Source organism: Eubalaena glacialis, chromosome 6 (assembly GCF_028564815.1).
Source record: "Eubalaena glacialis isolate mEubGla1 chromosome 6, mEubGla1.1.hap2.+ XY, whole genome shotgun sequence".
In the NCBI taxonomy this organism is placed as follows: domain Eukaryota; kingdom Metazoa; phylum Chordata; class Mammalia; order Artiodactyla; family Balaenidae; genus Eubalaena; species Eubalaena glacialis.
This window is the reverse complement of record NC_083721.1, coordinates 151,019,107-151,045,407: the sequence shown is the minus strand read 5'-3', so window position 1 is coordinate 151,045,407 and position 26,301 is coordinate 151,019,107. Positions and strand designations below refer to the sequence as shown.

Here is a 26,301-nt window from a genome sequence, read left to right as displayed (position 1 = left end):
TCGAGCCCTGGTCTGGGAAGATCCCACATGCCGCGGAGCAACTAGGCCCGTGAGCCACAGCTACTGAGCCTGCGCGTCTGGAGCCTGTGCTCCGCAACAAGAGAGGCCACGATAATGAGAGGCCCGCGCACCGCGATGAAGAGTGGCCCCCACTTGCCACAACTAGAGAAAGCCCTCGCACAGAAACGAAGGCCCAACACAGCCATGAATAAATGGATAAATAAATAAATAAATAAATAATTAATTAAAAAAAAAAAATTCAATAAAAGAAAGTGGAAAAATGAGGGGAGCACACTTACTGGTGTTATGAGACCTGAACCCTCACTGGAGGTGAGTCTAGTCATTTTATGACCATGAGAGGTTGAGCAGCCAACATGGAAAGGAGAATAATTCATTACATGAGACACAGTTTCTATAAATCAGAACTTAATTCCAGTTCTGTCCTTAGAATCAAAGGGCTGCACCTTCACAAATACCCTTCCTTGGTAATATTTCCTATCACTACAAACAGCTCAGAAGTGAGACCAGTACAAATGAGCACCTACCTATGTGCTGCTGGCAAGGAAACTGCTCACCACTTCCCCACTGCACCAAGGGTGCCCGAAGTACTGCTGTTACAGAACTCTCCTGAATACCAAGGGAGGGCATTACCTTTGAGGACTTGAGTGACGATGTGCAGGCTACCTGGCAGAGAGAAGATTGCTAGGGTGCCCCTCCACACATCCTCACATTTGCACTGAAGAATTCACCAGATTAGCCAGTGATCACTCCCAACTTCAACAGCCTCTGGGCACCATCTCGTGGGGAGGGCATACACAAGCACCAACATACTCACATGCACCGACGTATCCACACATCATCTACAGCTCCTCTTTTTCACGTGTTCAGAAGACCCTGAGCCAGCCCTTACCAGTCTTGGGTGTGCTTTCAGAATCTAAAGTTTTCTAAATGTTAAAAAGGACTAGAATGTAAAATGGGGATCGAGAGCAGTGGTCTGATAAAAGAGTTTCTCTGGCAGCCAGGTACCGAAAGGAAGATTCAAGAACAGTTGCAAGAGATAAATAATAACGTTATTCCAAAGCTAATGTTTCATGGGACGTATGCAGAAAAAAGAGGCTATTTCTCTTAATGACATTTAGCAATGAACAGTCTCTTGATTCTATTTGATTTGTAAATTTCTTTAAACTATCAATCACTCTAGGCACAGCCTTTATCTAACCAAATAAGCAGAAAACATTCCCACAATTCTAACCTTACTTTTTTTTACAAATGAAGGAAGCCTGATTGTACCCTATACAATATATGCAGGGGGGAAAAAAAAAAATCAACGTTTTGTAGTTGAGTAGAAACTCAATTTGAAAGGACTTTGGTGATAAAAGTGGGAGAAAAAGCAAAAAGGAAAAAGGAAGATGTTATTAAAGAAATTTTCCTGGTCCCTTTTGGTCTGTTCAGGCATCATTTGTCAGGTATGGAAGCCCTCTGCTGGTCAAGGTTGTATACAAGGCCCTTTACCAGAACTCTGGAAAAGACTTTTTAAAGAGAAAGATTTTTTCTTTTTTTTTTCCTCCAAAACTGCAGTTGGACTTGTCTCTGAAACCTCTTTTAAAGATTAATTAAATATTGATTGAGCCTCAATAAGTTGTTTTGTGAAAAGAAGAGTGTCGTTTATTCCAGGCTCCTACTGTAGCCAGGTGCATTTCTGTAACTGAGACCGTGAACCGCACTCTGGTGGGGAGCACACCCGCACACGGACTAGCTCCTCTCCTTTGGTGTTAGGAAGTGTTTCTCATCCTTGGGACTCATAGCTTTGGCCAGGTTTCTTGATTCTCCAAGGCAACTACGTTTTCCAGGATTTGGAGGGTTTCGTTCTAAAAGTTATTCTGCTTCCTGAATTTGGTTCATTAAGCAAATAATAGTCATAGTGTAATGGAAAATAATCTCATTCTGAGAGGAGGCTAAAGTCAGGCTAAAGCAGGCATGAGAAGGCAAATGAGATCAAGAAGCCATGAGCGTGACAACACGGAGGGGGAGCCATTAGGCCCTAATGCTTTGGATACAGCACAGCTGACCAAGGACAAAAATAGATGAGTTCCCAGTGCTTTGCCCCTGTGAGAGCCTCCTTAATTAATTCACTGGCGTTTATATTAACGTGCTTCTTTGCTTGATGTTGCAAAGGAACTTGCCTAGAGCTTACTCCATTTCAAACAGCCAAGGGGTCACGGAGAGAGCCACTAGGCCCTGTGGAACAATACACAACTTCCCTCTATTAAAGAAAAAAAAAACAAGAACAATGGAAAAAACAAAATTTAAGGTACCTAGAAGAGAAATTCACAGGGTGTTAAAATGCATGGTTCATTAGTAGGCACAAATTACTTATGCAGAACAAAAAAGAATAGATGGTGAAGGTTGTAGAGCTCGGCAGCCAGGCTGAGGGGGTGAAATTATAAATGCACGTTATTTAACCTTCTGTGAATCAGTTTCTCATCTGGAAATGGGGATGACAACAGAATGCACTTTACAAAGCAGCTGTGAGAATTAATGAGTTAACACAAGTAAAGGGCTCAGAAGAGTACCTGATACACAATAGTAATCATTTATATCAGGTAGCACCATCAAACGCGGTGGTTTTGAACCAGGGGTGATTTTGTCCCCAGCAGATACTGGGCAACATCTAGAGGTATTTTTGATTGTCATGACTGGGGGTGCTACTGGAGTCTAGAGGGCAGAGGCCAGGAATGTTGTTAAATATCCTACAACGCACAGGACAGCCCCCCGACAATAAACAGTTATCTGGCCCCAAATGTCAATGGTGCCAAGGTCAGGAAACCCTGACCTAAGGATATATTTTAAAAGACTACAGATGAAATAATGCCATTTGCAGCAACATGGATGGACCTAGAGATTATCATACTAAGTGAAGTAAGTCAGGCAGAGAAAGACAGATAACCGTATGATGTCACTTATATGTGGACTCTAAAAAATAATGTAAATGAACTTATTAACAAAACAGAAATACACCCACAGATATAGAAAACAAACTATGGTTACCAAAGGGGAAGGGAGGGGGAGGGATAAAGTTGGAATTGGGGATTAACATGTACACACTACTATATATGAAACAGATGAACAAGGACCTACTGTATAGCCTAGGGTACTATATTCCATATCTTGTAATAACCTATAATGGAAAAGAATCTGAAAAAGAATAGATATATACATATATGTATAACTGAATCACTTTGCTGTATACCTGAAATGCTGTAAATCAACTATACATCAATAAAAAACTAAAAATTTTTAAAAAAGACTCTACATGGAACACAAACCCATTATAGGTCTCTCTCTCACAAACGCATACACTTAACTTTTAGAAAACCAAACACTTTGTTTTTGTAGACACTGTTAAGTGCATGGTGTTCTGAAGCCTAGATCAGGTAACTCTAACTTGATAGAGACAGTTGTGTGTTTTGCTGGTGGTCAAACGGCCTCTGGGAGCGCCAGTTTCCTGACCACCCCCATCATCCGTGCTCTGCGGCGGTCCCTCCTTTCCCACTCTCTGAGACACCTGGAGCATCATCGGGACTCTGTGCCCCCACCCCCCCTTCTCATAGTGTGGCAAGCTGCACGGAATCCTTCTCTCCAAATGACCTGAAAATCTCAGATGATTTGTCCCACAGAAATGATGAGTTATTACCTTTATTAGTAGAGGGCTGCTTGACCTAAAAAAATTAATTCCACTTTTACAAACTCTCTCAGATACAGAAAATGTCCAATTGTAATGTGACTTATCAGTTTCATCATCAGTTAATACCCACAAAGCTGAGCTATGAAGCCGTGAGTCCTGTTAGGATGATTTCAGCGAGAACGTGAATATGTTACTTCCAAGTTATTCATGGCACAGTATTTGCACAATGTTTGTTTTTGGTCCAGAAAAAGAGGGGAAAATTGAGAGCTGTTGAAAAAGAGCTGTTGTATAACTATCCTAGCAGGGTGGCTCGCACAGTAGATGCTCAATAAATATTTATTTATTTAACAGCAACCCTCGGCTCCTACTTATCATTAAAATTTATAACAGCAAAGCAGCTTTTAAACATGGAATACTGCTTCACAGTCTTCAAAAATGCTTTCTCAGTTCCCTCCCCATTTAATAGTTTTAACAGGACATATTGCATTGAAAACATGAGAGAAGCTAAGTCCTACCCCCTTTCCTGCCCCCTCCAGGGTCCACCGCTTGCTACTGTCAAGATTCCAGAACCCACTTTCTTTCCCATTTTGCCTTTTCTGCTCAGCGTTCCAATCCCACCAACATATTTTATGTTGATGTCAAGAAGACTCCTCCTATAATCATATTTTATTCCACGTTTTAATAAAAAATAAAAAAGAGTCAGATTGATAAGAATTTTATACCATTAGCCTCCAAATATGTAGAAACAAGAAGTGTTATGTGACACACCAAAGTGAAAAAAAAATTCAAAGCTCTAATGCTCAACAGGAAGTTGCAATTTTCTATTCTTTTCTACAGTCTATGGTTATAGCTACAGTGTCAAAGATCATTTCATCCACAGCATTTTATTTTGGGTCTGTTTCAATAAGGAACAAGAGGTTGCACATTCAAATTTAGCGTCCCCAAAAGGCAGCCACAATTTTCTGTCTCACCCTCTCTGATTTGCTCTGCACCTGAGCCCAGTATGCGTATAAAAAGTGTGTGGGGTCACATCACGTGCGCGCACACACACATACACACACACACGCACACACACACACTCTGACGGGTCGTCTAGTCAATTGAAAAGAAAGAATGGAGCTCTTCATAGATTGGGAGAAAACCTTTTCAGTGGAACATTTTGTGTGTGGAAGTCAAACCGTTTTTCCCAGGAACACCTCTCAACATTTACGAAAGCCATTGTGATGCATAACGTACCCGAGCAGATTGTACTAACACTGATAGATTCCTAGAACAGATCAATTTCATAAGAGGCATCTCAATAACATTTCGAAGGCAACCTTCAGGTGCTCAAAGATTGGTGCACTAAAAATTCCAGTTTAAGTATTAGATGAGTTTTTCCCCTCAAAATAGGAAGCCCTAATGCCATTATAACTACCAGGAGGTATTCAGGTGCAGAATAACCTTAAAGGGAAAAACGGTGGATAATGAATTAGAGAAAACAGTCTCTGTGTGCTCAGTACCGCCTTTCTCTTGCTGTGACCCATGGATCACTCAGTGTGGGAACCACTGCTTTTGAGGTTCTGCCACTATCTTGGGACCTACGGGCAGACTATGACCCAAACCCCAAATCCAATTATCAACTGCCTGATCTTGGATAAGTGTCCTAACTTCTCTGAACATCCATTTTTTAACTGTAAAAGTAAAGATAATAATGTTGATTTTATAGGGTCTTGTGGGGATGAAATAGACAAATACAAATAAAGGGCTTGGAACATAATGGTGCATTATCCTCTCTGCCTTGGTCCCCTTGTTCCTTGCTTCTCACCTCCCTTTTTCTGATAAGCATAAACCAAAGAGCTCACCGTCAAATTATTCTCTGTTTTTCTTTTTAATCCCAGCCACCTTTTTGACTTAAAATACTCTTAGAAAAGACATGAAAAATCTTCATTGCAAACTGCAGTGTAAGTCCAAGGAAGTGACTATATGGGGTTCATGGCCCAAAGACCTTATCCCACCGGGCATTAAGAAACATGTTACTAACAAGTCTCAATTTTATGAACTCAGGACTCTGTAAATTCTCTTAACTTAAACACATGCTTGGTGTCTTTGCAGACTGGCAGTCTCCATGAGGTTTACCCCTCATTGTGTCATGCAAATAACCCTGAGTATGGACATTCTAGAAGAAACACCAGGAAAACTTCCAACCAACGGAAAAAATAAAAAAAGAAAACCTAAAGGGAGCAGCATGCATTTTTAAAAATCAGGGTGTGAGAGAATCTTAATGACTCTTTGTTTTTTGTTTAATTAAATTGCCTTTATGGTCACTCTGGTAGACATCTGGGAACCAAATAACTAATTAAGAACAGAAAGAGCAGTTTTCTCTTTGCCTTTACTAGAGAGTATATAAGGAGAATGAGTTGTGAGTAAATTATTAATTCTCAAGTTGACTGAGTGCTTCCTGATGGCTGAGGAAACCTTCTAACTGTCTGGGGGAGACACAAGTCCTCCTCCCATTCTGTGTGTTTTTAGTGAGTCCAACACCTGATACACTTTACTGTGAACACCAGAGGTCAAAAATCTGACTATCAAAAGCTTTACAGTCAGAGCTGCCATAGTCCTGTTGGTGGCGTGCTGAAGCTGGATGGCCCTGGCTGACGAGAGCAGAATGCTACATTTTCAGGAATTTTGGTGACCCAACTATTAAACACAAGCACCAACAAAAATTATATAAACTTACAATAGCATTATATTAAGACAAAGGTAATAAGTTCTCAAAATTCATCATTTGCTAATCTTTTGGTTATACTTTACTATATCTTGGGTTTATTTACATATATTTTATCCGTATGGTGTGAATGTATATGAAGGCATAAAGACTCCTATCATTATGCTGGAGACATGAGTCACTTCTTGCCCACCTGCCCACTCTTTTCTAAGGGTGTCTGCTCTGCCCACTGCAGGGGTGGCCTAAGCAGCACAGTTTTGCCTACTTGTAACTGGACCCTCCCCCAGATGGCTGACTGAACTTCAGATGGGCACCTGATGCAAGAGTGCCAACCGATTGAGGGCCACGGCCCTGAGCTATGCTAGTGGAAGAGCATGACAGCTTCCTGGCGCTGCCTTGGGTCAAGAACTGTCCTCTGCTTCATACTCCCTGAGTCTGCAATGCACAGTGGCTCTTATTCTGGAGTCCCTGTCTCCCTAACTCCCCCCCACATACTCCTGTGATTAACTACCCTTTATCTGCGATACCTTGAGTGGCTTTCGTTTTCATACAACCAGATACAAATTGAAGCAGTGACTGTAAAGATTTCGGAGGATGAATAGCCAAAGCAATCCTGAGAAAGATAAGCAGAGCTGGAGGAATTGGGCTCCCTGTCTCCAGACTATACTACAAAGCTTCAGTAATCAAAGCAGTATGGTACTGGCACAAAAACAGAAATATAGATCAATGGAACAGGATAGAAAGCCCAGAAATAAACCCATGAACCTATGGTCAATTAATCTATAAGAAAGAAGGCAAGAATATACAATGAAGAAAAGATAGTCTCTTCAATAAATGGTGCTGGGAAAACTGGACAGCTACATGTAAAAGAATGGATTTAGAACATTCTCTTAACATCATACACAAAAATAAACTCAAAATGGATCAAAGACCTAAATGTAAGGCCAGACACTATAAAACTCTTAAAAGAAAACATAGGCAGAACACTCTATGACATAAATCAAACCAATATCTTTTTTGGATCCACCTCCTAAAGTAATGAAAACAAAAACAAAAATAAACAAATGGGACCTAATTAACTTAAAAGTTTTTGCACAGCAAAGGAAACCATAAACAAAACAAAAAGACAACCCACAGAATTCGAGAAAACATTTGCAAATGAAGCAACTGACAAGGGATTAGTCTCCAAAATATACAAACAGCTCATGCAGCTCTATGTCAAAAAAACAAACGACCCAATCAGAAAATGGGCAGAAGATCTAAATAGACATTTCTCCAAAGAAGATATACAGATAGCCAAAAAGCACATGAAAAGATGCTCAACATCACTAATTATCAGAGAAATGCAAATCAAAACTACAATGAGGTATCACCTCACACCAGTCAGAATGGCCATCATCAAAAGGTCTACAAACAATAAATGCTGGAGAGGATGTGGAGAAAAGGGAACCCTCCTTCACTGTTGGTGGGAATGTAAATCGGTACGGCCACTATGGAGAACAGTATGGAGGTTCCTTACAAAATTAAAAATAGAGCTACCATACGATCCAGCATCCCAGTCCTGGGCATATATCTGGAGAAAACCATGGTTTCACAGGATACATGCACCCTGATGTTCACTGCAGCATTGTTTACGATAGCCAAGACAGGGAGGCAACCTAAATGTCCACCGACAGATGACTGGACAAAGAAGATGTGGTACATATATACAATGGAATATTATCCATTAAAAAAAATGAAATAATGCCATTTGCAGTAACAAGGATGGACCTAGAGATTACCATACTAATTGAAGTAAGTCAGAGAAAGAAAAATATCATATGATATCACTCACATGTGGAATCTAATTTTTTTAAAAAATGATATAAATGAACTTATTTACATCAAATTTATGGTTACCAAAGGGGAAATGTGGTGGGGGGGGGAAAGAGGGATAAATTAGGAGTTGGGATTAACATACACATATTACTGTATATAAAATAGATAACCAAGAAGGACCTACTGTAGAGCACAGGGAACTCTACTCAATATTCTGTAATGACCTATATGGGAAAAAAATCTCAAAAAGAATGAATACATGTATATGTATAACAGAATCACTTTGTTGTACACCTGAAACTAACACGACATTGTAAATCAACTACAACAAAATTTTAAAAAATAAAATTTAATTTAAAAAAAGATTTTGGGGGAAAACAGACCCAACAGAATCATCCAGAGTAAAATTTTAAACTATATTAAATTCTAGAATGAACCAAATATGGAATTATTTTGATGGATTATTCTTTCTGCAGGGCATAGAATGAAAAACTAACTATAACTCTGAGAACTCCAAGCACTTAACCTGATCAAAAAATAATTTTTATCTTATGTTTCATTCGACTCAAGAATTACTTTATAATTAAAAGCCAAATTTCTCTGTTGTTAAGAGCTAAAAGCATTATTATAACATTCTCATCCTCTGAAAGGCTAACCGTACAACACTTTCTGGGCCCGTATTAAATGCCAAACCCTGTCCTAGACACTGTAAGTAGAGAGGAAAGGATAATTCTGCCCTTCCAGTTATTTCCCTTTTAATGTGAGATAAAGACATGTATACAGATGATCATATTTCTGAAAAAATTTGAATGTCTTGACAGATGTATGGAAGCACAGAGGGGGCAAGCAATCTGGCACAGAAGGGGCGTGGGCTGGGGGTCCTTAGAGGAACACTTCATGGAGGAGGTGATAAATATTGTTGGCCTGGGAATGAAGGGCATGTCCAGCCATGGAAAGTGTCACGGGAAAATAGGGGAAATAGTTTGGGGTAGCTGGAGCAGGATTCCACGAGAGTGGGAAAAATCTAATGAAGATGAAGAGTCTTCTCTGACATTTACAGGGATCTCAGATTTATCCTGGGGTGTGAAAATGGAAAGAATGAAGGATTTGTTTGAGATCATTCTTATGCCGGTGGTATGGAAGGTGGTTGGAAGGAGCCAAGCCAGGTTTAGGGATTTCCCTATAATTGTAACCAGGTAAGAGATAACTGAACCCAGAGTGAGGCAGTGGAAGCAGAAATTATGAAGAAGACACAGATGAGGCATTTAGAAGCTAGAACAGGCAGTATGTGGTGACATTAAATATACAAGGTGCAAGAGAAGATTACATTTAATATGATTCCCACATTTCTGGCTTTGGCAACTGAGAGAAAGATGGTACTATTTTCTTTCTGCCAGACACAAGCAGCCACAGGAGCAGATGAGCAGACAGGGAGGAGAGGAAGGAAGAGCTTCAGTTTCGCTTCCTAAGAGAGTGGTTTTGGGCAAACCAGTCACATTGCAAAGAAATGTTGATTATTAATAACATTTCTGCTAAAAAACACACTGAGTCTCAAGAGCAGGGTTAAGGTTGAATTATCCAAATTGTCTTTGGAGATCAGCACATTAGTTTATACATGCTTTAACTTGTCCCTACCAAAGGCTTTACCTTGATTTCACTTTGCTCATGTGATGGGTGAATGAGCTGGGCTAAGTCCAATAAAACTGATAGGCAAATTGATAACGCAAAGCAATGGAGACTAAACACAAAGAACTCCTAAGGGGATATAAACTTTTGGTGAGCATGTGAGAAGAATATAGCTTAGTTTAGAGCCAGAAAACTAGAGCAATGGTCTTACATCTCTATGTAAGAAATGAGGCCAAATTTGAATAAATTATCTGGAAAATTCTAACAATTAGCAAACAGTTTTACTTGAAAGCTCCAAATAATCAAGGTGTGAGGTGTGCCTCTAGCCTCATAATATCTGGATAACAATTCTGTTTTCTCTTATCCTGTGAGTGATCATAGCTTTCCTCAGAACCAACCTTTTCTCTTCTTCACAGTTATGGTGTGTACACCGGACCTTCCTCCTGGCCATTTGTTGACTCCCCAGTAGAATGCTGGTGCAAACTGGGAGAACATTTGAGGTGTTCTCTCTGGTTCCACAGGCTGACAATTTTGATGGGCCTGTTTTCAGCCAAAGATTCCTCAGTAATGTTAATAAAACAATCAGTTTTGTTAAAACTGGAAGAAGCTCTGGTTTTAGACCTCTTAAGGAGGAGCAAATAACATGTTTCTTTGGGTTTCCAGGGTGTTGAGTCCCTTTCCTATTGTCATAGGGAAGACTAAATCTGACTCCATATTGGATCTGTTTCTTTTACCTCAACATTTGTATTCCACTGCTTTTGCTTCCCCTTAAGAATGTTGCCTAGAACCTGAAATATACAGGAGAGCCCCTTCTCAAGGATCTGACCTTTAAGGGGATAACACTTTTCCATTCATATAGAGATAAAAAGTTGCAGAACAGAGAATAACTTGTGTCTTGTTGGAGGTTTACAGGAACATTGTGACCTGACCTACATGGACAACTGAAAAACAAAGGATTCCTGCACCAAGAAGTTGGTAACAACCAACCACACCCCTCCCTCACCTGGCCTTTAAAATGCTTTATTGAAACCCTTCAGGGAGTTCTGGATTTTGGGGGGCATGAGCCACCTGTTTCCTTGCTTTGTCCTGCAATTAACCTTTTTCTGCTCCAAACTCCGACATTTCAGTTTGTTTGGTCTCACTGTGTGTCGGACGCACAAACTTGTGTTCAGTAACACTATGATTCAGGGTCCGCTAGAACACAAGCCAACACTTCCCAAAGGTGCTGTGCTCTACGTAGGAGATAGCGTGGGCTTCCGTGCTGGTTTCTGTAGTGCTCTGTCTAGACCCCACTTTAGGAGGGGCACTCACCACCCCTGCTGCCTGCAGTGTTGTCTGCTGTCGGCTTGGCTGAGGCCTCTCTGGCGATCTCTCTCAGCAGAAGAGAGACACCTGTTCACGTGTCAGTCCTCCTCCACGGGGGGAAGCCAGCATCTAACGGCCTATTGGTGTGGAGGATGAAGATCCAGCCCCTTGGCCTCAATTCTCGGTAAGCCAAGAGAACCACCCCAATGGCAGAGCTCATCGAGGGTTTGGCTGAGAACCACATCCGCTGTTGCAACTGTATTGAATTCCTTCTCCTATCTGATCCAGCTTTCCTCATTCTGTCACAGGTATAGATCCCAAGGGCACTTTGCAATAAGCTTCCGGTGTGTAAATATCCACCTGATAATCTGTTTCCTGGGGAAGAAGACTAAGTCCACTTCCTAAATTGTTGTATGACCTGTAACCATGATCAGTCACTGTAATGTTAAAAAGAGCCAGCAGATCAGCCTTCATCAGAATTGAGACCAAGTTACAGATATCTTCATGCATGTGGCATCAGTTAATAATTTTTGACAAACAGTTGTCCTGTCTGTGTGTTCTTCCCTAGGTACAGTTGCAATCCAAGAATTGCAGCTGGGATTACAAAATGGGAAGCAAACAGCTTGGGGCCAGGTTTTCAGATTCTGGTTTCAGAGCTAGGTGGAAGTAGTTTGCGCTTCAATTAGTTTGCACTTCAACTTAGTTTGCTAGGTGGAATTAGTTTCAGAGCTAGGTGGATTAGTTTGCAGTTGTTTTTCACCTTGTTGAAAACCAGCCTCAGGAACTCCAGACCATTAAGACATGAGTGCTAACTCTTCTTCATAGGAAGGTGGTTAAAAAGAAGGTTCAGTCACAAATCCAAAACACCAGCAGTTACTATTTGAGTGCCTTCTGTATATCAAGCCCTTTACACTTTTTTTCCATGTAATCAGGAAAACAGACTTACAATAAAAATATTATCTCCATTTGACAAATGAGAAAGTTGAGATCCAAAGATGTTTCAAATTATTATCTTCATTGTCCTCCCTCTTCCCTCATCCTCTTCAGAAGAAACATGTCTCTCTCTTTTATCCTAAAAATACTTCCTTTTGCCACTTCCCCCAGACTTGGAGAAGGGCCCCAAATTCTGCTCCATTAGCAGTACAGCTCTCTCTCCTTTCTTTCTCACATGACCATTCTGTAATGGGGTGGACTAGAAAAGTCACTTGACAACATGTCAGCATCCCCAGGTTCTAGATTCTTGGAGTTGTCACAGTTGTAAAACTTTGAGCGAATCACAACCTCTCTGCACACTGTGAAATGAAGGAATTGAATTTGTTCCATGATTTTCTAAAGCTGCCCCGAGGAACACATCTTGACTTCTGATTTCTTCGTGATTTCCTGTGGCTTCTAGCACAATTTAGGACTCCGTTGCTGTTTAACGGCCCATAAAATGGGGTCTGATTTTTCAGGCTGTCAGAGGTTACACTGCAGAGGAAATAATAGCTCTGAGCCCATGTTCGAACCTATTTATTCTTCAGAGTCCTTTCTGGAATCCAGACCAGTGGGCACGTGCCGTATTTTAAGATGAGTTTTCAAGGTCCCATCTGATTATCATTTTATAAAATGTGTAGATATATCTGCTGAAATTGCCCATTGTCATTTTAAGAATCAAGTGGACTCAGTGTGTTAGAATATCTGGAATTAGAAAAATACACAGAGGTGACCATAAAAAGAGTAGGGACAGAAAGCAGTGAGGCAGGAAAGTCAGGGGTACATGGAGATGGGAACAAGAGATGGAGGAGGGGTTGATAAGAAGAAAGAAGGAAAGGGAGAAACAAAGAAGTAGAAAGTAAGGAAGAAGAGGGATGTCCCTGTGCTTTGGTGATTAAGACTTCGCTCCCAATGCAGGTGACGTGGGTTTGATCCCTAGTCCGGGAACTAAGATGCTGCATGCCACACGGCACCAAAAAAAAAAAGGAAGAAGAAAAAGGGGACAAAACTGGTCTGAGTACAAAAAAGGACAAAACAACCGATGAAGCCCTAATTTAGTGTAAAATAAAGAAAGCTGAGTGGTCAGCTGTCTACGTCCTTCCCCCAGCACTGGTAGTGCCTTTAACCTCTGAAGAAAGTTAATCTCCTCGACAAGAAGTCAAGCAAGAATCGAATGGGCGGAACACATCACAGATGTGATAATAAGAAAAAAGCTTTGGAAGAGGAGTGGAATGCACAGAGTGGGAGTAAAGCAAAGTGAGTTCTATGTTTGATTTTGACAGAAGAATTGTTTTTGAAAAAAAATCTGTAATTTCCTAGGCACAAAGGCCTCTTCTGACATATGAGATCATTTATCTACTATCTCTTCAGTGCTTATCTATCATCTAGCTATCCATCATCTAGTTATCTCTATGGCAACGATCACCACTGCACGGAGGTGTTTTGACACCCCAGAACCTAGCTTCCAGAGCAGGGATCTGTCACCTGAGGTGAACACATTGCAAAGGAAGTGTTCTGGGGTCCTTTCTTAAATGCACTGGCGTTTCCAAGGTAGCGTTTCCGAAGAATGTATTGCTTAGCATTGTAAAGTGAGGCCCTGGCTCTTCAAAGCAATTGTTACTAAGATGTTTCCATTTATTTTAGAAAATAAATCAGGTATAGATCGCTTCTGCAGGTTTGGCTTCCTCATTTTCTCTCTCTCTCTCTTTTCTCTTTTGAATACGCATTCCTTCCTCCACTGTGCCTGCTGGCAAACTTCCAAGGGTTTTTATCAAATGTTCTGGGGAGTGAATTACTCATTTTAAGTTATTTAAATGAAAGAGATGCATAATACCACTTCACATTCAAATTTCATGAAACCCTGCCCATGACCTCTTTTATCTACATGCATCTATATGCTCTCAAACCCCAGCTCACCCTTTCTATGAGCCTCTCCCTGGAAGGGACTACACCTAAAACGGAGTCCACTGGACACTAAACAATCAAAAAGATTTTTTTTCTGGCCACAATTCATAATTTCAATATTATATATTCTTTCATAATTAATGTGCATTGTGAGCTATGTTATGTCTCTAAAATTACACAGCTTCTGATGCAAAAAAAATAGTTTTACTATGTGCCTTTGTTACCTTTTAACATAACGTAATGAGTTGCATAAACAATTTAGAGAAATTGAGGACTGGGTTTAATGTCTTTGTAATGAACGCATCAGGAAGAGGGGGAAGAAAGAGGGCAAAAGGAGACAATGGGAGAGAGACCTGCTTCAAAAGCAGGTACACAGAGCAGTCTTCCGTAGCCATTCATTGGTTTAATTAATGTTTATTGAGCACCTACTGTGCCAGGCACTGGGCTAGAGGCCAAGGGAGAGCCAAGCCCGCACCATCTTGCCCTTATGGGACTTAGAGAGGAAGCCATTTGAACTCAAAGAGTGAAGTTAGGACTGGGTGGTAGTGGAGGAGAGATGCATTTTGGAAAAAGAAAGCCTAGAAAAGCATTCGAAAGAGGTTCAAAGACAAGTTTAAAAATCTCAGGAAATGTGGGTGCATTTAATTCTGTAAACTTGGCGGAAAACTCATCCAATTAATATATAATGAAAATATTATTTACAGTACATTTCCCTAATCACTGTTTAAACCACTGAAAGAAGCAAATGCTACTTTTTAAAAAGGAAGGTTATGGACAAGGCTGAATTAGCTGTTTCCGTCTAGGTAAACAGATGATAAAATATTTTGATAATCACCCCTAAATACAAGGTCAACTGCAATGCATTGCCTACAGCAAAAGTGTATCACCATGTTTCCCATATTTCAAATTTATTCTCTATAGGAAACTGAACATGAGTCAAATCCCACTTGGCTTTATCTCTAAGGTTAAATGAGAAATTGTTTGCCCTGAATATTTTCATGAATATGAATGAGAGGAGGGAATGCCCTAAGGAAGAGCATCTCTCCTCTTGCATCTTCTGCTTCTTTGGGGGGGTCACTGGCATTTGTTTCCTATTGACTAGATGATTTTCGTTCTCTCAAATATCCACAGACAAGTGCTTTGGGCCAGGTTGAAGTCAGATGTCCCAGAGTGAGTGTACCAGAGATGGGCCTCTAGTAGGGAATTGTGAGAAAGTATTGATCCTGGGCTTCCCTGGTGGCACAGTGGTTAAGAATCCGCCTGCCAATGCAAGGGACACGGGTTCGAGCCCTGGTCCGGGAAGATCCCACATGCCGCGGAGCAGCTAAGCCCGTGCGCCACAACTACTGAGCCTGCACGCCTAGAGCCTGCGAGCCACAACTACTGAGCCCGTGTGCCACAACTACTGAGCCCACGCACCTAGAGTCCATGCTCCACAACAAGAGAAGCCACCGCAAGGAGAAGCCCACGCACCACAACAAAGAGTAGCCTCCACTCGCCGCAACTAGAGAAAGCCCGCACACAGCAACGAAGACCCAACGCAGCCAAAAATAAAAACAAATAAATAAATAAATTCATAAAGAAAAAAAGAAAGTATTGATCCCATTTAGTGTGGGGTTCATTTTCTATCTTGGGTGTCCAATGACTCCTAAGCCTCGCACTGATGGCCACGTCTCTGGCCATCGCCCCCTCAGCCTTTTGTGCTCTGGATGCCCTAACTCCTGCCCAGTCCCCCAGGGCACAATGTTTTCCCCCCTCTGCCTGGATCCTGCTTTCTGCTGCCCCTCCTAAAGATTTGGCCAACACCATACACTTGAGCCTGGGCAGTGACACATCAGGAGACCAGACCGGCCACCACTGAGTGGTAGAGCAAACACATAACCCCACCCTTGGACAAGATTCTCTCCATGCCTTTCACATGGTTCCTCCAACTGTCTTAACTCTGTCATGACATTGTCACCTTAGAAGTCACTGAAAAGGTGCTGCTTTCAAAACATTTGCTCTGGAGAGAATAACTACCTGGTATATCTCTACTAGCTAGGCTCTGCTCTCCATCCCCATGTCCTTTGGGTCCCTGACTCTCCCTCTCCTGCAGCTGGGCTTGGCGTCACTCCACACAGGTGCACAGCCTCTCAAACACTCAGCACACTGTGCTGAGGCTGTTGGAACCTTCCAGGAGACTGGGAGTTCTCAAACTTGAGTGCACATCAAAATTACCTGGAAGATCTGTTCAGCTTCCTGGGTCTCTTCCCCATGGATTGATTCAGGATGGGGACAGGGTAGGGCACGAGCATTTGCATTTCTAACAGCTTTCCAGGTGATGCTGATGCTGCCGTTCCCGGGACCACACTTGAAAACCACTGTGCTTTCTTTGTATCAACTGAGTTTCGTGTGCTCGAGCTCTCTTCTATATAACATGATACCTTTTCTTTTTTTTTCCTTTTGCCTAATTGCCTACTTTTTTCAATTTATATTTTCCTTTTTCTGTTTCCTCCTCTCCTGCCTACGCCTTGGGTCTTCCAGTAACCCTGCTGGGCTTGGTTTAGCTCTGCTCACAGCAAACAGGACAACAATGGTTCCCATCTCTGGCTCCATTATGTTCACCTCTAAAGTATCAGATGTAGTTGCACATTCTCCCAGGCAAACTAATCTGTGATATTTCAAGTGTATTTCATGGATCAGAATAAACTGGCATATTTGAGCAAAGCCGTGTTCTGGCTCTATTAAAGTATAAAAACTGGCATGAAAATCAGGTCTCATGTAAACAGGAGATTATTATTACTTAGAATCCTATAATGTGCCCATCATATGGATCTCTAGAGCATTTGCAAACCCATTTTTACATAATTATGTGAAGAACATGTATTTTATATGAGATGGTGAAACAAAATACAAAATAGAGCATTTTGAAATGGCTGTAATGTTTTAAATGAAGAAATGAAACTGTTTCGAGACATATGCAGGAGAGAAAATTTATAGACAGCAGTTTTTAAGAGGCTCTGTTAATTCCAAAGAAAACACAGGATGAAAATGAAATATGTAAAGAATCAAATAAGAGGTCTCCCATAAAGATCAGTCTATGTGATTCAAGTGGCTAGGCTGCCTCCTAACCGTGTGAACTTTACAATGTGATGCTCACCCATATTAGCATTTCAAGGGCACAATACTTTCGTTACACACTGTTGTGACTGCAGTAATCTGTCCCTTCCCTCTGCTCTCTAATCTCCGGAGGCTCCCAAAGGGAGGAGGATATGGCTGGCTGGTGAATCTTGTCCCTACACCTGTGCCAACCAAGCCTGGTATTTTCTAACCAGTTGCTGGATATTGGTGGAAAAATTAAAGGTACAAATCAAATTCATCTTGTATCCATTCCATTCAGAAAGCATGCAATTTATAATCCAGCTTTTGGAATTGCAGAGTACTTTATTCCATCCCAGAGACTCTAGTGTAATGTCCTACACAAAGATTATTTCCAACAATGCTTACAAAGATCTAAATAAATTTTAGATCAAATGGAAAGACTCAAAAAGCATATATTCTCATTTTAAAATTTAATAGTAATATTTTGTTTTTAATTTTTTCATGTAACATGTCTCCTTACATAAGCATAAACATATGTGAAATTGTTTTACAAACTATAAATTGCTATTATATTAGTTATTTTGACAATTTGCCTTTCATCCAATTTGATCCTCAGTTGTACTGTGCACCTTCTTCCGAGTAGGTGAGCTGGAAATCCACCTATTTGCACAATCTGTTCTGGGGGCGAAAGAGAATTATATTTTCCCCATATCCTAGAGGGAGTTCTTTGGGTGTGTTCTGTGACACCTCCCTTCAGCGGTGCCTTCTGCAGCCTGACTTTGGGAGAATGAGGTCAATAGCAGCTCCACTGGGAGTTGCTCTGTTGCTTTGACATTGAGAGCTGTGGATCTGAGACCAGGTGGAGAAAATGCAGGGAAGCTTCCCAAAGTTTGTAGGTGGCTGATGACATGGGCCAAGTGGTACCCGAGGCTGGGAAGGTCCCAATCCTTTAGCAGGACCAGGGTGTATCTCTTGACCTTGTTCTACAAACTGAGGACAACTAAGAGTGTTTTCCAACTGGGAACAGGTAAAGGAGGTGATCATAGGGGTTATATGGATGGAACGTGAAACAGCACTGAGTCACAGCACGAGAGTACTTTTTCCTCTTAAATTTCTTTCAGCCTTCATTAAGCAAATAGAAAAGAAGCCCTAGAGGTTTCCTAGCCTAAGATAAAGGGACCCAATGGAAAGGATGGGAATAAACAAACATCTTTTCAGCTGCTTCTCATCTACACTCCCTGTGGTTGACTTTCCACATCCTGCTGATGAAGAATGCAATGGTCTCAGCTAAAGACAGAGGAGCTAGGATTTGAACCCAGAATTCTGGTGTTATCTGCATTTATTTCTCCATCTCCCTCTGATTCCCCTTCTGCCCGGACTTTCCATCACTGTAGACAGAGGTGTCTGCTTCTATAACTGGTGCTACTCCAATGGGTACATGGAGATTTAAGTCCTGGGGATGCCAATGCTTCCTTCTCAAAGACCTTTTCAATCATCTCTAATAATCTGAGCACAATTCCTCAGGCCAGCTGGCCCTAGAGATGAGCATTGAGTCATGATCTAAAAGAGGCACAGGGTCTGATTTGGACTATGGTAAATGCATCTACAAGGGGGTGCCAAGGGAGTGTCTTTTCACTTCTTGGCAAAAGAGGGTCACCAAGAATAAGATTCTGGAAATATACAGGTTCAAAGAAGCCACATTTCTTCGGTGCAATAGGAATTGAGTACATAAGACACCCATAGAAAACCACATGGGGTAGGAAATCTTCTTCAGGAACTGTTGCTTATGTCAAGACTAAACAGTTGGGCCCCAGGAGATGCTAGTCAACCATCCCCCCAAACTTCCACTACCACCACTTATGTTTCACGGATATATATAAGCATGCGTGCACACACACACACATTACCCTGATCTAGTTTCAGTTTTATCCCTGGGGATCATTCTACTCTGCTTATTCAGAAAATGGATCCATCTGTAGGTGCAAAATGCAGCTTTCAGGAAAATGGCACCTCAATATATTCTGACACAATGTTCCATCAGCAGTCCTTATCATTAGACAAATAAAGACCATGAAGAGCCATGCAGACCTGTTGACATCTGCTCAAACCCTGTACCCGCATTTCCTTGTCTCTCCTAGCATTAACTCAAGCTAGAATTCATTTAGGTAATTCCTTAAGCTCAGAATGCTTAGCATGTCACATTCCCACCAAGCCTCATTTACATAATTAGGGCTAACATACGGCCCACAGTCAACATCGGAGGTCTGGAATCATTTTTAGCATGCTGTTAGACCTGAAGGGGTATGGATTCAATACGGAGGGAAGGGAATTAGGCATGCAAATTCCATTTGCGATAACAAGAGCGTAGCAATGGAAATGTACCCCCAAAAGGTTCGGCTGCTAATCACATAGCAAGCAGAAAGAATTACATTCTTAATAACCTTCACCAAGTGCAATAAAAGGAAATAGAAGTTTGTTTTATGGGATGCTTTTGGTTACTACTGCTCCCCCTAAACTCAGAAGTATTTTACAAACCAGTGCTACCAACTAAGATCACCTCAACAGAATTCTCCCGTGCAGAGTCGGCTTACAGTATCTGAATCAAGACATCCTCTTGGCATCATTCACTAAGAGTTCATAGCCAACACTGTATGATCTACAGCGATCACTCTTTCCCTGGATTGCACTCAATGGTCTTGCTATTCACGTTTCATTGAATTCTCATTCCAAAACTTGGTAGCCCAAGTCTACTCTTATTCCTTTAATTTTTTTAGTAGTTAAAAAGCTCTGAGATGATGGCGGATACAAGAAAAAGTATGGCTAATTGATGTAGCCAGGCTCTAGAGGCTTCATAAATCAAAAATTGAATCCATAAGTTAATGGAGAATTTCCCTAAACCAACACACCTCATTTTTTCTCATAAATCAATACCACTATGCTCTTGATAATAATACTCACCTACCCATGCCAGGCAATATAGTGCAACAAATGTAATACCACTTGATCCTCACAAAACCCCTCAAGTTGAAATGATCTTGATTTCACAGATGGGTAAACTGAGGTCGCCTGATCTCAGGTCCCTCAAATCGTAATGGCAGAGAAATACACAGCTTGTGTTTTTAATGACTATGCTATTCTGCTACCAAGTTCTTAATTCCTTGTATACCTTTGAATTCTCTATCTTTCAGCCTCCATGGTTAACTAGCCATCAAGTCTTGTTGACTCTTAACACCAGAATTACTCAGATCTGTCTGTTCATCCCAAGTTACCTCATTAGATTAGGGCCTCATTATCTTAAATACAAATTAGAGTAAATAAACACTAAGATGCATTTCTAATTTAAGGTTTGATGCATCTATTTGTTGCTTTCTAGATGGTATCTTCCCAACACTTGATAAAGAGAGCTACAGAACTGTGTGGTTTATTATTATTTCTCAGCACCTCATGCAATAGTGGCCCCCAGGAGGTATTAAAATGGATGAATATCTAGATGAACCAGGAATTATGAAACCTGGGTTCAATCTCATTTTTACCACAAAACAGCTGTGTGAGCTTGAATAAATCACTTAACACTTCCAAACTTAAATGAAAACATCTGTAAAATGAGGCTATAGGACCAAAACAATCTAAGAAAGCTTCCACATCAACACGACCAAATCATTCCTGTAGTACAGAATCTCTGTCTTCCCTTTGGGGAAAAAATTTATAACCTTCAGCCTGGGATCCTGATTAGCCACACTTTCTTCCCATGGGAATGTTTGATGATACACAAAGAACCACAAATGCAAAACCTGGAATTACCCCAAAGGTTTGGGTCTCCCAACCCTGTAAACTGGGCAGTTACTTTAGGTAAATGTCAGTCTTAGCTTTGAAAGGAGTTGGAAGCTAGATTCAAGATTTTCACATGCTGGTCTAGGAATGAAGTATTTGATAGTCCACGGGAAAATGAGGCAAAGATAAAAACAATATAGTAAAATTTCCATCAGGCCATATTTATTCAGTGTAAAGGAACTTCTTTTGTTCTATGATTCTTCATTTTTGCATTAAAATCATTGAAGAAATAATGAGGTTTTTTGAAAATATCCTTTGACATAATAAACAATTTGGCAATCCAAAGTCAGTCCAATATCTCCAGGAATGCCCAGGAAGGCTCCATTTCCCCTAATAATCACTTATTCTAGTTTTGTTTATGATGACTTCCCCATATAGGGTACCATATGGCATACTGTATGCTTCACCTATGACTATTCTTTTCTCTCTTCCAGGGTCTATTAGCTCAGAAGTGAAACCCCTTTAAATTCATCTCCATTCTAAAGTATCAGCAATAATTATATATATATATATATATTTTTTTTTTTTTTAAACAAGGTGTTAGTAAAAGAAGGGGATTCCATTACAGCATGGGATGATAAGCAACTTAAAATTTAATGTTGCCTGGCTTTGTTCTTAAAAGTCCTTTGGGCAACTCCATCTCAGATAATTCTTCACTGTCCTTCTTCTCTACCTGGTTCTCAGTCCTCATTTTCTCTCTAAATTCCTACATTTCTCACAAAGAACATATCAGATAAGGAAACTTAAATGCTCCAAGAGGTTGACTAACTTGCTAGAGTTGACGAAGTCAGTAAGGGACAGAATCAGACCCCAAAGCCAGAGCCTCGTAAATGCAGAGCCCATGCTGTCCCTGGGTCCCATCACTGTCGAGTGGCAGAATGAAATCCTGGGTCCGTGCCTTTCCCCCAGTATGTGGTAAGTTAGATTGGCTGCTTATACTGGGAACGCACATAGGCAGGAACTCAGTTGGGTCCAGCTAGAGGAGGGTGCCCTGCAGGATACTGCCATAGAGAAGCAAGACAAAGAAAAAAAAGACAGGAAAGGAATTAGATGGAAAAGAATTCTGAGTTGTTACTTAGCCAGGCAGTTCACCTGAATGATTATTTTGAAAACTAAAATGATATAAAATCCTTCGGATCCTCTTATCCCATTGTAAAACGTAACAGAAAATGGGATTAATTGAGATCTTTAAACAAAAGACATAGCTCCTCCTTTTCCACACAGCATCTCCTCTCCACACTGTCAACATCACAGACCTGGATCTTAGTCCTGAGAGTTTTTTGAGCCAATGTAGCCATTCCCACCCACAGATCTGCTCCCATTATTTCCATGGCTGAACATAAGGGACTATTTGGTATGAAATTGTCAAATGAAACTCCTTTGTACTATGAAAACATGAACCCACACGCTACAGCTTTGACTGCAGACACAGACCACTGCCACCATTTAAAAGGAGACATGTCTGTCTACATTACTGCCAATGATGACTTTTCTTTTCTCCCGAAGTCAGCTAGAGAGTGTTTCAGAGCTCACTTTAACTCTTACACTGCCATCCCCAAAGTTCATTTACATAATAAAGTTAAAGTGTGCTTAAATGAGTGAGAAAAATTGTTTTGATGAGAATCATAAAATTTATCTAAAACGAGTGTCATTTGCTTATGAGGAAAAGCATGGCACAAACTGTTACTGTTGGGTATAGATTGCACTGTGTTTAACATTCCTCCACACATGTGTGCATGTATGTTAGTATCATACTCAAACCACATGTGTTCATGTATGATTACATAAAGGCATTTGTGTGATAATAATATACTAACAAGTTAACTTCCAGGATTAGAAGAATGGGAACCCAGAGTTAACTTTGTTGGTTGTGCAAATAAGCTCATCAGCTATGATGGTTTCCATGGAGGAATTTAAATTCTAAAAATCATTATCAGAACAGTTAATCTGAAACCAAAAAGTGCTGCATATAGGCTTGAAAACCAGAAACAGTGTTCATCAAAACTGGACCCTAATGAAACTCTTTTTGATTAGAATATTTAGGAAGAATTTACCTTTTCTCTGACCTGATAAATATTTCCTATGGCAGAAGAAAAAAAAGCCTGGCTTTATCGTAATTTAAAAGGACGATTTAAGGCAGTTTGCATTTGTCACCCCTGTACAACTATAGAACGGTTTGGCAGTTTTTCAAAAAGTTAAACGTAAAATTAACATATGATCCAGCAATTCCATTTCGAGGTATATACCCAAAAGGATTGAAAGCAGGGACTGAGACACTTGTACATCGGTGGTCACTGCAGCATTATTTACAGTAGCCAAATGTCCATCAACAGATAAATGGATAAACAAAATGTGATAGATACACACAATGGAATATTATGCAGCCTTAAAAAGGAATGTAATTCTGATACATAGTACAACATGAGTGAGCCCTGAAAACATTATGCTTAGTGTAATAAGCAGACACAGAAGGAAAAATATTGTGTGATTCCACTTGTATGCAGTACCTAGAACAGGCAAACTCAAAGAGAAAGAAAAGTAGAATGTAGGTTACCTGGGGCTGGGGAAAGATGAATGGGGAATTATTATATAATTGGCACAGAATTTGTTTGGGATGATAGAAAAGTTCTGGAAATGGACAGGGGTGATGGTTGCACAATATTGTGAATACAATTTATCAGTTGTACATCTAAAAATGGTTAAAACGGTAAATTTTATGTTATGTGTATTTTATCACAATAAATATATATATTAGTCTTTCTGGGTTCAGAGCTATTAAAGCTTAGGATCACAAGACACTGAGTGATTCTGTCTGTAAATTATTACTTTTTTTTAATTGGAGAGAAACAGAGTATCTACTGGGCTGAAAATAAAAAATAAATCTATGGAGGAATGAAAAGGCGAGTTGTTCCCTAAAATCTAATCATGGAACGCTGAAGTCCTAGGGATCTAAATGGACAATATACCATTCTTTAACAAATTCCATAGAGCAATGAAGACTCTAGGGCTATAGCAGAAATTTTGAAAAGGAGAGGGAAGGTGGATTGTAGATATAAAAGTGCCAATGTGATGCTTCTGAACTATAAAAAGGTAAATTTCATATGGTCCCAATTAAACCTGGGAGGCTGCCTTGCCTCTCTTCCTACCCTCACCTTAATATTGGCCCAGCCAAGGTTGATCTGATCACCTCTCAAGTCGTCTACCTCTCCCTCCAAAAAAGCACCTCTACCTGCACATCATGAACGGTGCGCAGGTGTGGGTGTGAGGGGAAAGGTGGGAGGGAGGCGGTTAGCTCCGTCTACATCAGGGCCAGGCAGTAATGTAACAGACCCCGTTGATCACCAGTAAGTATGCTCACCCTTGTCACCTCTGGTCACCTCAAGGTTTAGTTTGGCGATTACAGATGCAGTGTTGCCACTCTTCTGATTTTCCCAAAAGAAGCCAGAAATCTGGACTGGGATTGAAATCTGTTAATTTTTTAAATGTTGGCTCAATTTTTTAAAACACTGTGCATGCCAAATAAAACATCTGTAGACCCAACTCCCTCCACCCAGCTGCCAGTATATATCCCTCTGCTGTATACAGATGACCCAACTACAGTGAGCAATTGCCTGAATAAATGTTTTGATGCAGCCCCCGAGCAGATTTAGAGTTTCCTTTCTACGTGAAACCACAGAGGAATGAGAGTCTTTCCCATCCTCCACATTACCCCTGCCCTCCCTCCCCCCACCTTCCCTTCTTCATTCCCTGTAGTTGATATGGGTCCTAGGATTTGCCTTGGGATCTTGGAATGGAAACAAGTTCCATATCATTCAGGGCATATGTGCATTTGGGTGGCGAGGTGTTGCTGGCAAAGTGAGGTAAGGATGGAAAACCAGATAAAGAGGGACAGGGTCTCCACTCACCCTTGGAGTGAGGGCAAGTTCTGGCACCTGGGTAGGCTCTTTGGGTAAGAGCTACTTGTGTTAACAGGCCCTCTTCAGCTTACTGCACTGCACACAGAAGCAAATTCACATCCATATATTGAATCAAATTGAGTGGCCACTAGTTGTTTCTGGCAGAGAATGGAGAATTGTTATGGAGAAAGATAAAAGGACAAAAATAAAGAGAGGAAGGAAGAGTTTATTTTTCATTTCCATATGATATATCTGTTTTACTAGTTACTAAAAACCAGGCATGCCTCAAATGAGACAATTACTTTTCGAAATGATATCCTTAAATTATACGAAAAGATGAATCTTACATTCTTTTATAGACAATAGTCAAGAAAGATTTATTTTTACTTCTTATGACAGCTTCAACAATCATAGAAGACTAGCACTGAAGATTTACCCAGACTCCTTGTAGATATTTAACCCAGGGATGGCCTCTTCCCTTGGAATTTTGGCAAAGAACACCCTACACACTCCAGAGCATTTAATTAACTGGAGACCATTCTCAAGTACACTTAATTATAGGTCAGTATTCTGACTATATAAATCATGGAAAAGGAAAGGAAATGACACAAAAGCCCTAGACTAATATAATTTATAGCTATCTGAACAAACACAAGGAAAGAATGGTACTGTGCTATAATTAAAGACTAGGTTAGTGCCAAAAATCATAATTTTCTTCCTGGCTTTAAAAGCAAATGTCATGTTAATGATAGTTAACTTCTGATTACGCAGGGATGATTATATATAGTTTGTGGATTATCTATGCCCTCATTTTCTTTCCATCTTCCTCATGTTGCTTTATTGCTAATTAATCCCTCTATCAGAATTCTGATTAAGGAAAGGAAGAGAAGTAGAAAATCAAATTAGTCATTTGGGCTGATTGTTAGCTGCCTCAGATAAGAGTCTTGGTTAAGCTGATGTGAAAAAAATGTCTTTCTGGACTTGTTCTTGATAGTACTTCCTGACTTTTTAACTAAGATTATCTGAAGTTGAGCATCCTGAGAAGGTTAAATATTATGTTGTAGATTATAGTCTTGAGATATTTTTATTTTATTGTGTGACCTGAGGTCCCAACACATAAACTTAAGAAAACGTCTTCACTCAGTATATTAATTTATAAAACAAACAGAATCTCAAGAATAATTCTGTACCCCAATCACCATCACACATCTCAAAATTATGATGCTAAATAAGAAGAATTTACACCTATGCCATACCCGGTACAAGCATGGACAGGGTGATACAATTCAGAAATGAAAAATTCAGAAGAGTGATTCTAGAATATAATTTTGAGACCCTAAGAGGATTTTTTTTTAAATGGTACATTTTGGCTCTTTAGAAACCACACTGTTTCCAAACAGTTAAGCTCCAGAAGACGTCCAGATCCTCTCAAACAATTATTCAACTGGTGTATTCCCCTAAAATATGAACAAAAT

General features: G+C 40.4%; 1 protein-coding gene across 2 annotated transcripts in view; it reads right to left on the bottom strand.

Moving 5' to 3' along the window:
* RARB (retinoic acid receptor beta) overlaps positions 1-26,301 on the bottom strand; it is a 787,132-nt gene that overhangs the window by 644,398 nt on the left and 116,433 nt on the right. The gene's annotated exons all lie outside the window — the stretch shown is intronic.